At 36.8% G+C, this 14291-nt stretch overlaps 1 protein-coding gene across 1 annotated transcript in view; it reads left to right on the top strand.

Annotated features, from left to right (window-relative positions):
• LOC112048639 (glycine receptor subunit alpha-1) overlaps positions 1-14291 on the top strand; it is a 47006-nt gene that overhangs the window by 13455 nt on the left and 19260 nt on the right. The window lies entirely within an intron of this gene.

Consider the following 14291-nt stretch of genomic DNA (forward strand, 5'->3'; position numbering starts at 1 on the left):
GGTATCCCTACAGGAACGGAAATTACGCGGGTGAAAATGCGGGGCGAGTTGTAGTATATACTAAACTAGCAATTAATAAGAAGAAAGAAGAAGAAGAAGAAATATACTTTATTGTACATTAAAAACAAAAATAAACAATAACTTATAATAACACTTAGAAACTAATGTACAAATGGCGGTCTTATCGCTAAAGAGCGATCTCTTCCAGACAACCACTGTGGAAGAGAAAAAAAAAAAAAAAACGTAAGCACCGATTCGGGTATACGCACACAAAAAATAAGAAAAGTTAAGTAATTTAAATACATAAATATTAAGCAATAATACATAATAATAATACATAGACTATACTTAACTACATCATACATATATACAAAGAAATACATATATACATACATACATACATACATACATACATACATACATACATACATACACACATACATACATACATACATGAAAACCTGCAAAACATAAAAACAAGACGGCATCTAATGGAAGACAAAAGAAAAATAAATAAACAAAATAATTCAAAAATAATAATAAATAAACATACACATACAAGCGTAATTTGGATTAATAAGTTAAATTAAAAGATCAGGGAGGAAAAAAGTGCATGTTTACCAGCCGTTTGAAAGAGGTTAGAGATTGGGCACGCCGAGTGTCTAAGGGCAATGAATTCCAGAGCCGAGCAGCTTTAACAGAAAAGGATTTAGAATAGAAGGAAGTATTATGGGAAGGAATTTTTAAGATTAGGTTGTCTTCAGAGCGAAGGGAGCGACAGTGAGTATCACTTAGAAAGCTAAAACGCTCTTTTAAATAAATCGGAGTCGTAGGATTAAACAGGACATTATACAAAAAAGACAGAATGTGAGTATTCCTGCGAAGGCGGATCGAGGGCCACTTGAGTTTTTCGCGAAATTCGGAAACATGATCATATTTGCGAAGTCCAAATATGAATCTTATACAAACATTCTGAATGCGCTTCCAGTAAAGTTTATCCAGTAATTCTTCACTCAAATTTAGATAACAAGTGTCTGCGTAATCGAGAATTGGTAACAGGAGAGATTGTGCAAGCGCAATTTTAGTAGATAAAGGAAGGAAGTTTCGTAACCTACGAAGTGACCCCACGGATGCAAACACCTTCCCACTTACTCTGCTTACCTGAGGGGCCCAAGTGAAATACTTGTCAAAAGTAACTCCGAGATTTTTAACCGTGTCACTAAATGGCACACGCGTTCCATCAAAGATTACGTATGGAATATTATCCCAGTCAATACGTGCAACCAAACTGTGACTGCCTATAATAATAACTTGGGTTTTAGACGGATTGACTTTAAGGCCATAAGCCTTACTCCATTGCACTATACAATTTAAATCTTTATTTATGGCATCTATTGCATTGGGTAAATCAGCCAGTTTGGACTGAGCATATATTTGGAGATCATCTGCATACAGGTGATAGAGCGAGGTAAGTTGAAGAGTAATAGAACTTATAAAAAGAGAAAAAAGAAGAGGAGACAACACGCCACCTTGCGGTACGCCGGCAGAAATTGTGCACCAATCAGACACAGAGTCATTGACTCGCACACGCTGCCGACGTCCGAACAAGTAACTATGAAACCAGTCAATCACATTAGGAGATATGTTGAGAGAAGCTAGTTTGGCTAGTAGAAGTTCGAAATCGACATTATTAAATGCATTGCTGAAATCTAGTAAGGCCAACACTGTGACACACTGATTGTCCATATTAAAACGAATATCTTCGGTAATTTTTACTAATGCAGTAGTCGTACTATGACCAGTGCGGAAACCAGATTGAAAAGGATTTAAAAGATTCTGTCGGGTTAGGAAAAGGCTTAATTGACGATGGACTAAACGCTCAAAAACTTTCGAAAGGAATGGGAGGATGGAAATAGGCCTATAGTCAGAAAAGCAGGAAGGATTTAATTTTTTGGGTAGTGGAATGACTTGAGCATCCTTCCAAGAGGAAGGAAAACTCCCGGAAGACATGGAGAAATTGAATAAGGATTTAATTATTGGAGCTAGTAGGTTAATGAGAGGAATAATCATCTTCCGACTAATGCAGTCAGTACCAATAGCATCAGAGTTGACCTCACGAATACTTCTCTCAACATCACTATCAGTGACTTGACAGAAAATAAAAGCAGGATCATCAGAAGTGGGTAAAGCTAGTAAATTATTTTTAGTAGTAAGTTTAGTGGCGTCATCAATGACGCAAGTAGAGGAAAAGTGGCTATTAAGCTGATTTAAATTTATGTTGAAGGAGCTATTATTTTGACGCGCTTTCCCAACTCCTAGAGACTTAAGAAATGTCCACACTCGACCTGAATCTTCTTCTTCGAGTATGGATTTGTGGATATGGCGTCGTTGCATGTCTCTACACAACCTGTTGCAGCGATTCCGAATAATATGATATTTTTCCTTATTGGCATCACAATTGTTGGATCTATACTTGGCTTTAGCCGAGTTTTTTTTACCCTGTAAAATTTTAATTTCCTCAGTAAGCCAGGGAGCAGGGAGGTGCTTAAGCCGAACAGGACGTATTGGAGCATGTACTTCATATAGTTGAGTAAGGAGAGAATTAAAGCTCTCAACCCTACTGTCAATGTTAGCTCCAGTAAGAACATTGGTCCAGTCAATCCCAGCAGCGTCTTCCCTCCCTCCCGATTACGCAGCAGAAGGATTCTCGATTTAGTTTTAGGTGGACGAATTTTGTATGAGAGAAAAATCAAGTCATGATACGAAAAGGCATCAGCGGGACATTGGCCATGTTTGGCGACATGATCAGGGGAAGAAACTAAGATGATATCCAGAAGAGATGGGCACGAATTAGGAAAAGAATGTGTAGCTAGAAGAGGAAGTATTTGTAAGTTGGCTGCTCTCACTATTGTTTTTAGACGCAGAGAGCGGAAATCTGCTTTTAGCAGGCAGGTATTGAAATCCCCCATAATAATATTATGCGAATACAATGGAATAAATCTGTCTAAAAGAGTTTCAAAAGCAGGGAAGTAGTCAATAGTGAGATTGGGATTATAATACACGCCAAGTAAAACTTTAGTGTTAGAAAATAATACTTCGATAAATAAATGTTCCGCTCCCGGCGCGGCCTGGGCGTCAGATAAATTTATGATATTAAAGGGTATGTGAGAGCGTAAATATATGGCAACACCACCCCCAGTCCGGTGAATGCGATCATTACGTATTAGTTGAAATCCCGGGATTGCATAGGTTGTAGAGGACAGACACGGTTTTAACCATGATTCTGAAATCAGAATGGCGTGTATGAACTTATTATCAAAAGATGAGAGCAAATCTGGATAATGTGCAGGAATACTCTGGGCGTTGATATGAACAACATTAAAATTTTTAGGAACATCAGAGAAGTGAGAAGTAAGATCATCAGATAAAGAAGGGTTCCTTGTGGATTACGAAACCCTCAAAATGGGGAGGGGCTAACTACTACCAAGTGACAATGTTTATTCTATGGCACCGAACTCATTAAACTGACAACTATTTTTTTAGCATATTATTTTCGATTTTTATTTGCCTCTTTTTGGAGACTTGAAGTCAGATTCTTTTTTTATTGTTGTTTGTACTGTACTAGTACATTAGACGAGTTTGTGAAGCTAATGACATGTTTTCCTAGTGATTTATATACTTATACCTACCTTATGATGCATTTATATACTTGTACCTACTTATATCTATCTCAAAAACTCCGGAACCGGTTATGATAGCTATGCAGTTGCAAGTTTCAACTAAGAATATATTTCACACGGACAAACACACGGACAAACTTACGCCGCTTAAATTTGACATACATGTATAGAAGCTGGTATAAACAACAAAATGATTGCACAAACTTTGTTAATAATATGCAAGAACTGTGCAATTATTACAGTCATCATTCATCATCATCATTATCAGGCGATGGACGTCCATTGCTGGACATAGGCCTCTTGCATGGACCTCCAAGCATAACGGTCTCAAGCCGCCAGCATCCAGCGGTTTCCTGCAATCCGCTAGATGTCCTCGATCCACCTAGTGGGGGGTCGACCAACACTGCTCTTTCCGGTATTTGAAAATAACCTTTTTTTAAAGTAAGTTTAAATTATAATAATAATATCTGCCAAAAATGGCATAATGCATAAACTGCGAAATATTTATTGCTTTCCAATATTCAATTTTGAAAGACAGCTAATCCATAACTAGGTAGCTAGGAGCTTCGGCGTATAATATGATCTACGCAAATTGTGGGATAAATCAATTTCACGTACCACGAGCCTATATTTCAGGCCAACCAAGCCTAAAATTCGAATCCGAAACCTCGTTTTACACGTTCGCTGCGGCACTGATTTTTCTGTACTTTCCTCTGGTGTGATACGAGGTTTTTTGACCTCATACTAAAACTTTGTAGTGTGGTACGAGTATTGACCTCGTAACATTAAAAGTTACGAGGTCCATTGACCTCGTAACTTTTAAAGAAGCTAGGTGCCCGAGGTCAATCGACCCCTTACGGCAGCGAACCTGTTTACTGGTGAAAATTTTCACTTTGCCCTTTTACAATACAGCTGGAGAGCTGGTCGACATTTTTGGACAGGTATTAACCGTGGCGTGCCATTTACCTAGTGTAGCAATGATATTTTATTCTAGATATGGGGTACTAGCGCCTCAAAACGGAGGCAGACAAATGTGGAAAATTTACTAATTTCATTTAGTCACTTAATAAACAACGAATGTTATTTAAACAAACAATACCTAAAAATCGTCTACAATGTCAAGTTGTGTGTTCAGGAATTGTAAAAACTATATATATAATGGAATTAAAGTCAAAATTGTGCACGTGTGCGCTCAGTGGTGTAGCTAAATTCGGATCACTTATGCTTAGTTCGGATTATTAGTATTTTAGTTGAGTACGAATAATTTTTGGATTTACCACACAAAAATCGTTAGTACTCGACTAAAATAGTAAAGTAGGCCAAACTAGGTCTTATTGCGGTGATTTTGTAGGGACATAACCTATCTATAGTATACAATTGTCATTGTGGTGTAGACATTATGCGTACAAATTGAAAAATGGGAAATTCTTTTCTCCAGTAATGGTTCGTTAAGGGTAGTGAATGTAAACATCTATAGAGTAAACGCCACTGTATTAGAAGCAAGATGTAAGCTTATCCTTATCCTACTTTATCTACTACCATATCACAGAACTGGAAGTAGATAAGAGGGCTTTTATTTGCTAAATATTTCCTTATGGATATTTTTTGCAAAATGTGTTCTTGAGGCAATCTGATCTGATATTTTAACCCTAAAGGGGAATGCCCACCGGCCGGGATGAGCTATTATCTCCTGATTATCGTCAAATTTCAGTTTCAATTCAAGTAGGTATGTCTTTAATAACAACATAGTAAGGTTTTATTTATTACTAGCGGACGCCCGCGACTTCTTCCGCCCTTAGACCATTAATCCAGCCCTTACAGTAGGATCGCTGTAAAAATGGAGAAACTTCTCCCGTTTTCCCAACACTTCCCTTGACTGCTCTGCTCCTATTGATTGTAGCGTGATGAAAAGTATACTATAACCTGCCCAGGAGTATGAAGAATAATTGAACCAAGTTTCGTTAAAACACGTCGAGTAGTTTTTGTTTCTATAACGAGCATACAGACAGATGAAAATTTACTGATTGCATTTTTGAGATCATTATCGATCACTAATCACCCCCTGATAGTTATTTTGGAAATATATTTCATGTACAGAATTGACCTCTCTGCAGATTTATTAAAAGTAGGTACTTATAGACATTTGATAAAATGAATCGCAAAATGTGTTGGTAAGCGCATAACTCAACAACGCCTGGACCAATTTGGCCAAATCTTTTTTTAAAATGTTCGTTAAAGTTCAAGGATAGTTTTTACGGCGAGAAAAATTAGAATTATTGCTGGAAAAACCCTAAAAATAGCCCTTTTCTTTTTCCCATACAAATGATTTGTAACTAAAACGTAGTCAATTTGAGCTTCATTGTTATTGTATAAAGTTAATATTAATAATAATTAGAAAACGGGGTAGGGGTAGGGTAGTGGTAGGGTAGGGGTAGGGTAGGGGTAGGGTAGGGGTAGGGGTAGGGGTAGGGGTAGGGTAGGGGTAGGGTAGGGGTAGGGGTAGGGTAGGGTAGGGGTAGGTTAGGGGTAGGGTAGGGGCAGAGTAGGGGTAGGGTAGGAGTAGGGTAGAGGTAGGGTAGGGGTAGGGTAGGGGTAATTGAAAGTTTACATCGAGTTTCACGCGGACGAAGTCGCGGGCATCCGCTAGTTCTTAATATTTATTTGCTTTTTTATTATTGTGCCCCTACAAATTCATAAAAAATGTAAACCCTGAAAAAATTATAATGATACTATTATATAACTAGACCAAAATTATGGAGTAAAGTACCATGTTCTTCGAAAGTTTATAATGGTGTTTAAAATAATCAATATCAAAGTCTACATTAGCGCGTTAAGCAAAGGACAGACCTGTGCAACCGCTTTGATATTTTATTAACCTTTAAACTCTTTGCTTAAAATGGCAAATTAAATTTTATAATTTATCAAACTCACATAAACATTGAATGAGTGCCTTTTAAGAGCTACCCTATATCAAAATAAAATGAATCTCAGTAGAAAAGGAAACACTAAGCTGACACCAATAATGAGGAATAATTTATAAGCCAAAAGGGACAGCGGGTACAAGGAGATGTTAATGTTTCTAGAATCGTCGGTCATCCAAACAAAAGTATAGTGCTCAAAATGAATAAGTACACGTACAAGTACGTGCCCCGTAGTTCCCATTGCCAAGTCGTCGTCATCAACCCATATTCGGCTCACTGCTGAGCTCGAGTCTCCTCTCAGAATGAGAGGGGTAAGGCCAATAGTCCACAACGCTGGCCCAATGCGGATTGCAGACTTCACACACGCAGATAATTAAGATAATTCTCTGGTATGCAGGTTTCCTCACGATGTTTTCCTTCACCGATTGAGACACTTGATATTTAATTTCTTAAAATGCACACTGAAAAGTTGGAGGTGCATGCCTAGGACCGGATTCGAAGCCACACCCTCCGGAATCGAAGGCAGAGGTCATATCCACTGGGCTACCACGGCTCTTGCCAAGTGCACAACATAAATAATGGGTTCCAAAAGGACGATTGGTTAGTTATAACCATTTCAAGCATTTTTAATTTTTTTATTGTTTCGGTTATGGTAAACAAGATACAGTTGGACATTTTACAAGTGTTTCTTCTTTTTGAACTTAATTCTTAGCCATTAAGCCTCCAACCCTATAACTGATAAAGTTTAGTCGATATTATGAAAATTAGTACGTACCTATACGTAAATATTTTTTGTTAGGTACTCCTGGGGTAATAAAAACTAACTGAAAAGAAATATTCTATAATGTTTTCCTCCTGACTGATAATTTACGACAGAAAATTTGATGTATTCTTTGGAACTTAAATTTTGAACCAAGACTGCTTGTACATTACCCAACCGCACGCTGTGAACTTTTTAACCGACTCCAAAAAAATGAGGAGGTTCTCAATTTGACGCGTATGCTTTAGAAATTTCAGACGTTTATCAGCCGTGGATCTTTCAGAAACGGCCGTTACTGAAAGATATGGAAATGTTAGTTACATAGTACTATACAATGTTATTTTTCGCTTTTTATTTAAAATTTTGAAAATCATAGAAATATTTAGCATAAAGGAATAGTCGAAGGAAAACCTTAGCATGGCATTTTCTCTCCTATTCTTTCTGACGTTTCACTTACAAGGAAAATTTATGAATGGAATTTTTAGTTCCTAATACGTATTGATAAATTTTCAGTAATTTTAATAAAATTCGGCGATTATTTCATATAAATTACTTTTAATTATATATTCCTTGATGCTAAATTTCTTTTATTTTATTTGTTCAATAAAAGATTCAAGCCAAATCAAAATTTAAAAAAAAATCTTAAACCATAACTTGCCTTGATCAAGTAATAATTTAAATGCAATCGAATAGTGATAATGTTTGAAATTTGAAAGATTTCGCAGTTTAGCTAAATTAAAATTATTGTACCTACTATTTAAATTAAATAAAGTAAAGCATTAAGCTTGTCATGCTAGGAATCGTACGGCTGCAGTGAATATGTGCGAGCACCATAAGGATTACAATAAGTATGAACTCATAAATCTCCAAAAAGACTTTTATATTTTTACAAAAGCTGCTTAAACACCCATTACGAATCCTGTAAACATTTTATTTAGCATTTATCATGAAATACAAGTCTTATAAAGAACAAACCTTTGTGTTGCTCGGTTCAAACTTTCGCCCAGCATAATAATCATCAGTTAGTGAATGGGTCTTTACACATTTATAAAAACAATGTTAACGACTAAGTTGTTAGTCGTCGAATGAAAATCCACACCCATTTCTGTTTCTACACGACATCGTTTAATTTAATTTACAAGGCGGAGGTCCTGGGTTCGATACCCGGCTGGGCCGATTGACGTTTTCTTAATTGGTCCAGGTCTGGCTGGTGGGAGGCTTCGTCTGGGGCTTACCGCCAAAGACGTACTGCCAAGCTATTTAGCGTTAAATCCACTGCACATACCACTGCACCACGAAGGCCGTCAAAAGCCTATGGTAAGGGCACAAGCCAACCAACTTTCGGCCTTTATACAATGAGGCATTCATCTGGCTTTCGCAGGCTGGCTATACAGCAGAGGCGAAGGTTGTAAATTTGTCAAAGGTAACCCAATGAAAAGCAAATTCAAACCGCGTGATATGTTTTCTTATATATCCATACATACATAATATTAATTACAGTAATTAATATGTATGGATTTGTAAACGGTAACCCGGCGGGAATCGGCTAGTTGGACTCTTCGCCGCTGCTATACAGAGCTATATCAGTTCGAACATAAACAATGATTTTGTTGACCTCTACGTAAAATAAATATTGGAGTTGAACGTTTAATTTCCCCAGAGCATATCTATAGTTCAATTTTGTTGCCATTTCTAATATTGAAACAAAGTAAAATAACAGTTAATATAGAAATCGTATGGGGTAATATTGGAAATCATGGCCCAACTGCCTGACACCATTTTACAGTAATAACTAGCGGACGCTCGCGACTTCGTCCGCGTGACAGTTAGTTTTTCACAAATCATCATGGATTTTTCCGGGATAAAAAGAAGCCTACGTGTTAATCTAGGGTAACTATTATCTATCTCCGTTTTAAATTTTATCAATAGTAAATTACAATACCGTATGATTTTTATTATTCGGGCATCACGCTGAAACTACTGAATGAATTCAAACGAAATGAGAATGGGGTGAAATAGGGGTTAAAATGTGGGTTAAAATGGAAAGTCCTTCATTTTTAGAGTTACGGCTTCAAAAATTTGTTTATAAAAAATAAAAAATACGAAATATAATGTAATTCAACAATTTTTAAAATTCAACCCCTAAAGTGGTGAAATAAGGTTTGAAAATTTACATTGATTTCCACACGGTCCAAGTCGCGGGCGTCCGGTAGTATAATATAAAAAATAGTCCTTATTCGAACTTGAATTCTTAACTATGGACTTTCTCAGACCTCCTACCTCCCAATGCCACCTGCTTCCTCCTAAACAAACGAATGGTGTGTAAACTCTGTGTATAGGCTGACAAGCTTTCAAGTTTTATAAGATCACGATCATGATTCTTACTGGCTTTCGTTCTGGCATTCAACCCTTAAACTAATTATTATTATTCATATTGTGTTGTGCTTCCACATTGAATTGCATAAATTGCTTCGTCGCATGAAAAAATGGCTGAAATCTAAATATAGTGATTGCGTGCTTGTAATATAGCAAATCGATGACTTTGCCTTGGCCCGGTTAAAGTTCCAACGTCATTTGTGATATGCAGCGTGGCTTTAAATAAATACAACTTAAACTGGGTCTTCGTAAATTAGGACAGTATAACACGGTGTAATTGTATTACTTCGTCTGTACTTCCTTATCTATCTATACCTACGTATAAAAAAAATTGCACTGTAATTTTTTTTTGTCATCAATTATTATTGATTATCAGACGCCCGCGACTTCGTCAGCCAGAAATTCACAAATCCCGTGGGAACCATGAATTTGTCCGGAACGAAAAGTAGCCTATGTGTTTATCTAGACTCTATTCAAAATTTTAGGTGATTTCTATACATCTCTATTCAAAATTTTAGGTGATTCGGTTCAGTAGCTGAGGCGTGAAAGAGTAACAAACATTCATGCCATCAAAATTATCAGGTTTTCGCAAATCTCGGGAATCCATGGATTATTTCGGGATTAAAAGTAGCCTATGTTTTAATCTAGACTATAATCTATCTCTGTTCAAAATTTCAGGTGATTCGGTTGAGTAGCCGAGGCGTGAAAGAGTAACAAACATTCATACCATCAGAATTATCGTCATCAACCCATATTCGGCTCACTGCTGAGCTCGCGTCTCCTCTCAGAATTAGAGGGGTTATGCCAATAGTCCACCACGCTGGCCCAATGCGGATTGGCAGACTTCACACACGCAGAGAATTAAGATAATTCTCTGGTATGCAGGTTTCCTCACGATGTTTTCCTTCACCGATTGAGACACGTGATATTTAATTTCTTAAAATGCACACAACTGTAAAGTTGGAGGTGCATGCCCCGGACCGGATTCGAACCTACACCCTCCGGAATCGGAGGCAGAGGTCATATCCACATAAAATCAAAATTATCAGGTTTTCCCAAATCTCTTGAATCCATAGATTATTTCGGGATGAAAAGTAGCCTATGTGTTAATCCAGAGTAATTTTTTTGCTATTCTAAATTTCAGCCAAATGGCTTCAGTAGTAGTTAAAGCTTGAAAATCAAAGTAAAAATCATTTATTTCAATCAGGCTTAGCTTACAAGCACAATTGAAACGTCAATTAAGACTAGAAATATTTCGAAGACGCTGCATGGATTGCAATTTGGTTTACGTTGTCGATTCGTTACTAAAGATCCTTTTAGCGCGGCGATGTATCAATTAGAGTAAAGTGTTTTGTTTAAAATCTAAATGTATACCAAACGTATACGTTGCCATTCCACGTTGGGGTCCTAATAAGGTGCTGGAATGGCGACCCCACACTAGAAAACGCATTGTTCACCGACCCCCCACCAGGTGGACTGACGACGATTTCAGCAATTAAACAAACCAAATAAATAAAGCTTGTCTCTAAACTATATTTATTTGGAGTTAGGTACATAATAACTCAATTATAATTAAGGGTTGCTTAGAAAAGATACGTTCGTGACACCAAACTTGAATAGTTCAAATTATTTATTCATTGTATATGTTAATTTGTGAATATAAATTATTTATTCCAAAGAACGAAAGCAGACAGCTCTATGACAAGTGAAAATAGTGTTTAATAACACGCGACAACTTTGAAGTTATAACGAATAGGGTGCCCATTCTTTTGTGTTTTTTTTAATAGTTTAATTTTTTTAATTTACGGAAGTAAGTCTGATGATAATTACTCCAACAACATATTATTTTACGATAAAATTGATATTATAAGCCTGAGGACTTTTTTTGGTTGTTCACTCATCTCAGGAACTAAAAAGCCCATTGATTGAAATTGATTGAAGGTTATAGATCTACCACACCATATCCGAAATGAAGAAAATGATATGGTTTTCATAAAGATATTAGAGAACTTTCTAGTCTAGAGGGCATCCATGGCTTGCATTATACATATAATAAAGGTGTGACTAGTATTATATTATTATTATATATTTATCCATACTTATATTATGAATGCGAAAATAAGTCTGTTTGTCTGTCTGTTACCTTTTCACGGCTAAACGGCTGAACCGATCAACATGAATTTTGGTATTATGATAAATGAAATCTTGGAATCCCCTTCTACTTTTATTTTACGTACAAAAGGTAGCCTATATTCTGCCAAGGTTCCATTTTCGATTATAACAAAATTTATCTTGATCGATTTATCCGTTTAGCCGTGAAAAGGTAACAGACAGACAGACAGATTTACTTTCGTATTTATAATATTAGTATTGAGGACGGATAATTCGCTAGCTCAGTATCGTGATGTTTGGAAGCCCCTACAAAAGGCCTATGTCCTTCAGTGGACGTCCATCGGCTGATATGATGATGATGATGATGATCGAGTATGGAAATATGGTTTTCAGAAACTGTCATGATGTGTAACTTGACTACAGACTGGCATTAATTGATAAATGTTCTGGATTTTGTCCAGTAAGGTCTTCTCCTTCAAACCTTTCCAATCACTCCTAAAGTACGTGTAAATACAGGGAATGGAAGGATACGGGAGGAGGGGTATGGGCAGTTTCTATCATAATTTAAATAAGCCTCTCTTTATACGTAGAAGTATAATAAACTAGTAACATAATATCTCGATAAATTTATTAGCTATTTCAATACATTCTGAGAAAAGAGACGTTCAGCGCTTCAGATTTCTCTTCATTAGAAGTATAAATTCCAGGTAAAATTCATGGTTCAATAATACACAGGGTATTGTGAAAACCGTCTAACTAAACTTGCTACTGCTATCTAGAAAGAAAGCCGTGTGACGATGAGAAAACATTTAAAATAAAATTTTCACATAAATTATTATTTTTATCCTAAATACCACAACTTGATAAATCACGAAAGCATTTTTTTTTTCATTATTGTAGATTACTAATATTTTTAGGGGAAATCATTTTTTATGACCATTTTGTAAATTTGTAGGTTATCCATTATCATCATTAATAGCTCGTTATTCGGCTCACTGTCGAGCATGAGTCTCCTCCCAGGATGAGAAGGCTTAGACTAACAGTCTACAGGCAGACTTCACGCACGCAGTGAATTGAGAAAATCCTCAGTTATACAGGTTTCCTCACGATGTTTTTACATAGGATAGGTCATATCCACTGGGCTTTTTTCATTATTTCTTACAGAAATCGTTATATTTATGATCGTTTTGAAGACATTTTAAATTACGTACATAATTACCTATCATGAACATTTTTTTCAGGAATGTTACCATTTATAAGTCCAATATACACCCTCAAAAATAAGCACACGCCATGTTGGCGAAATAACGAATTCATTGACGTCATTCTTTACGCTGCCAACTGCTTTATACTGCAGCAGAGACTTTGCTGTAACCGGGTTGTAAAATTCTATAAATACGTAGTCAATTTTCTTTCCAAGTGTGCCATGTTAAACAAATAATTTATTTATTAACTCAAAAATCTTAGCTTACAGTTTTATTCTAGCACTTACAGTAATAGTATTAGTAATACATGAAAGACAATATATATGTAAGAATACATATACAATATATATAAGATGTGTAAGCCTAGATACTATAGCTTGGCAAGATCGTTGATGAAACTCCGATCGTTGATGAAGCGTGGGTGTGAAGTCATGCTCGCGGGTCAGAGGGGGGACTGCGCGGGAAACAAGTCGGGCTCGCGGGGGCATCGCTACCCCCTCCCGGCCCGCGCGGACTATCGAGAGTGTTACGAACGAACTAGTCAAGCTATAGTCACAACAACTCCTGTACTATTGTTATATTGTATTACAGTGAATCATCATTCCAATTCAAATCAATTACCATACTTATACTGTTTATGTCCGTCTGTTTGTCTGAGCTTGACGGCCTCCGTGGCGCAGTGGTATGCGCGGTGGATTTACAAAACGGAGGTCCTGGGTTCGATCCCCGGCTGGGCAGATTGAGATTTTCTTAATTGGTCCAGGTCTGGCTGGTAGGACGCTTCGGCCGTGGCTAGTTACCTACCGGCAAAGATGTACCGCCAAGCGATTTAGCGTTCCGGTACGATGCCTTGTAGAAACCGAAAGGGGTGTTGATTTTCATCCTCCTCCTTACAAGTTAGCCCGCTTCCATCTAAGATTACGTCATCACTTACCATCAGGTGAAATTGTAGTCAAGGGATTACTTTTAAAGAATAAAAATACAGCTACTCTTTATTATATTATATATTTATTTGTAATAATTATTATTATTACAAATATATATCTATTCTATTTAATAATATTATAACCTAATGGGACTTTCACTGGAATATAGAAGAGATTATTGAGCAACATACTCGTATATACTTTTTAACTCAGAAAAATCCATAGTTCCCGCGGGATTTGTGAAAAACTGAATTTTACGTGAATCAAGTCGCCGACGTCCTTAGTTCGTCATCAACCCATATTCGGCTCAC

Source organism: Bicyclus anynana, chromosome 6 (genome assembly GCF_947172395.1).
Source record: "Bicyclus anynana chromosome 6, ilBicAnyn1.1, whole genome shotgun sequence".
NCBI lineage: Eukaryota > Metazoa > Arthropoda > Insecta > Lepidoptera > Nymphalidae > Bicyclus > Bicyclus anynana.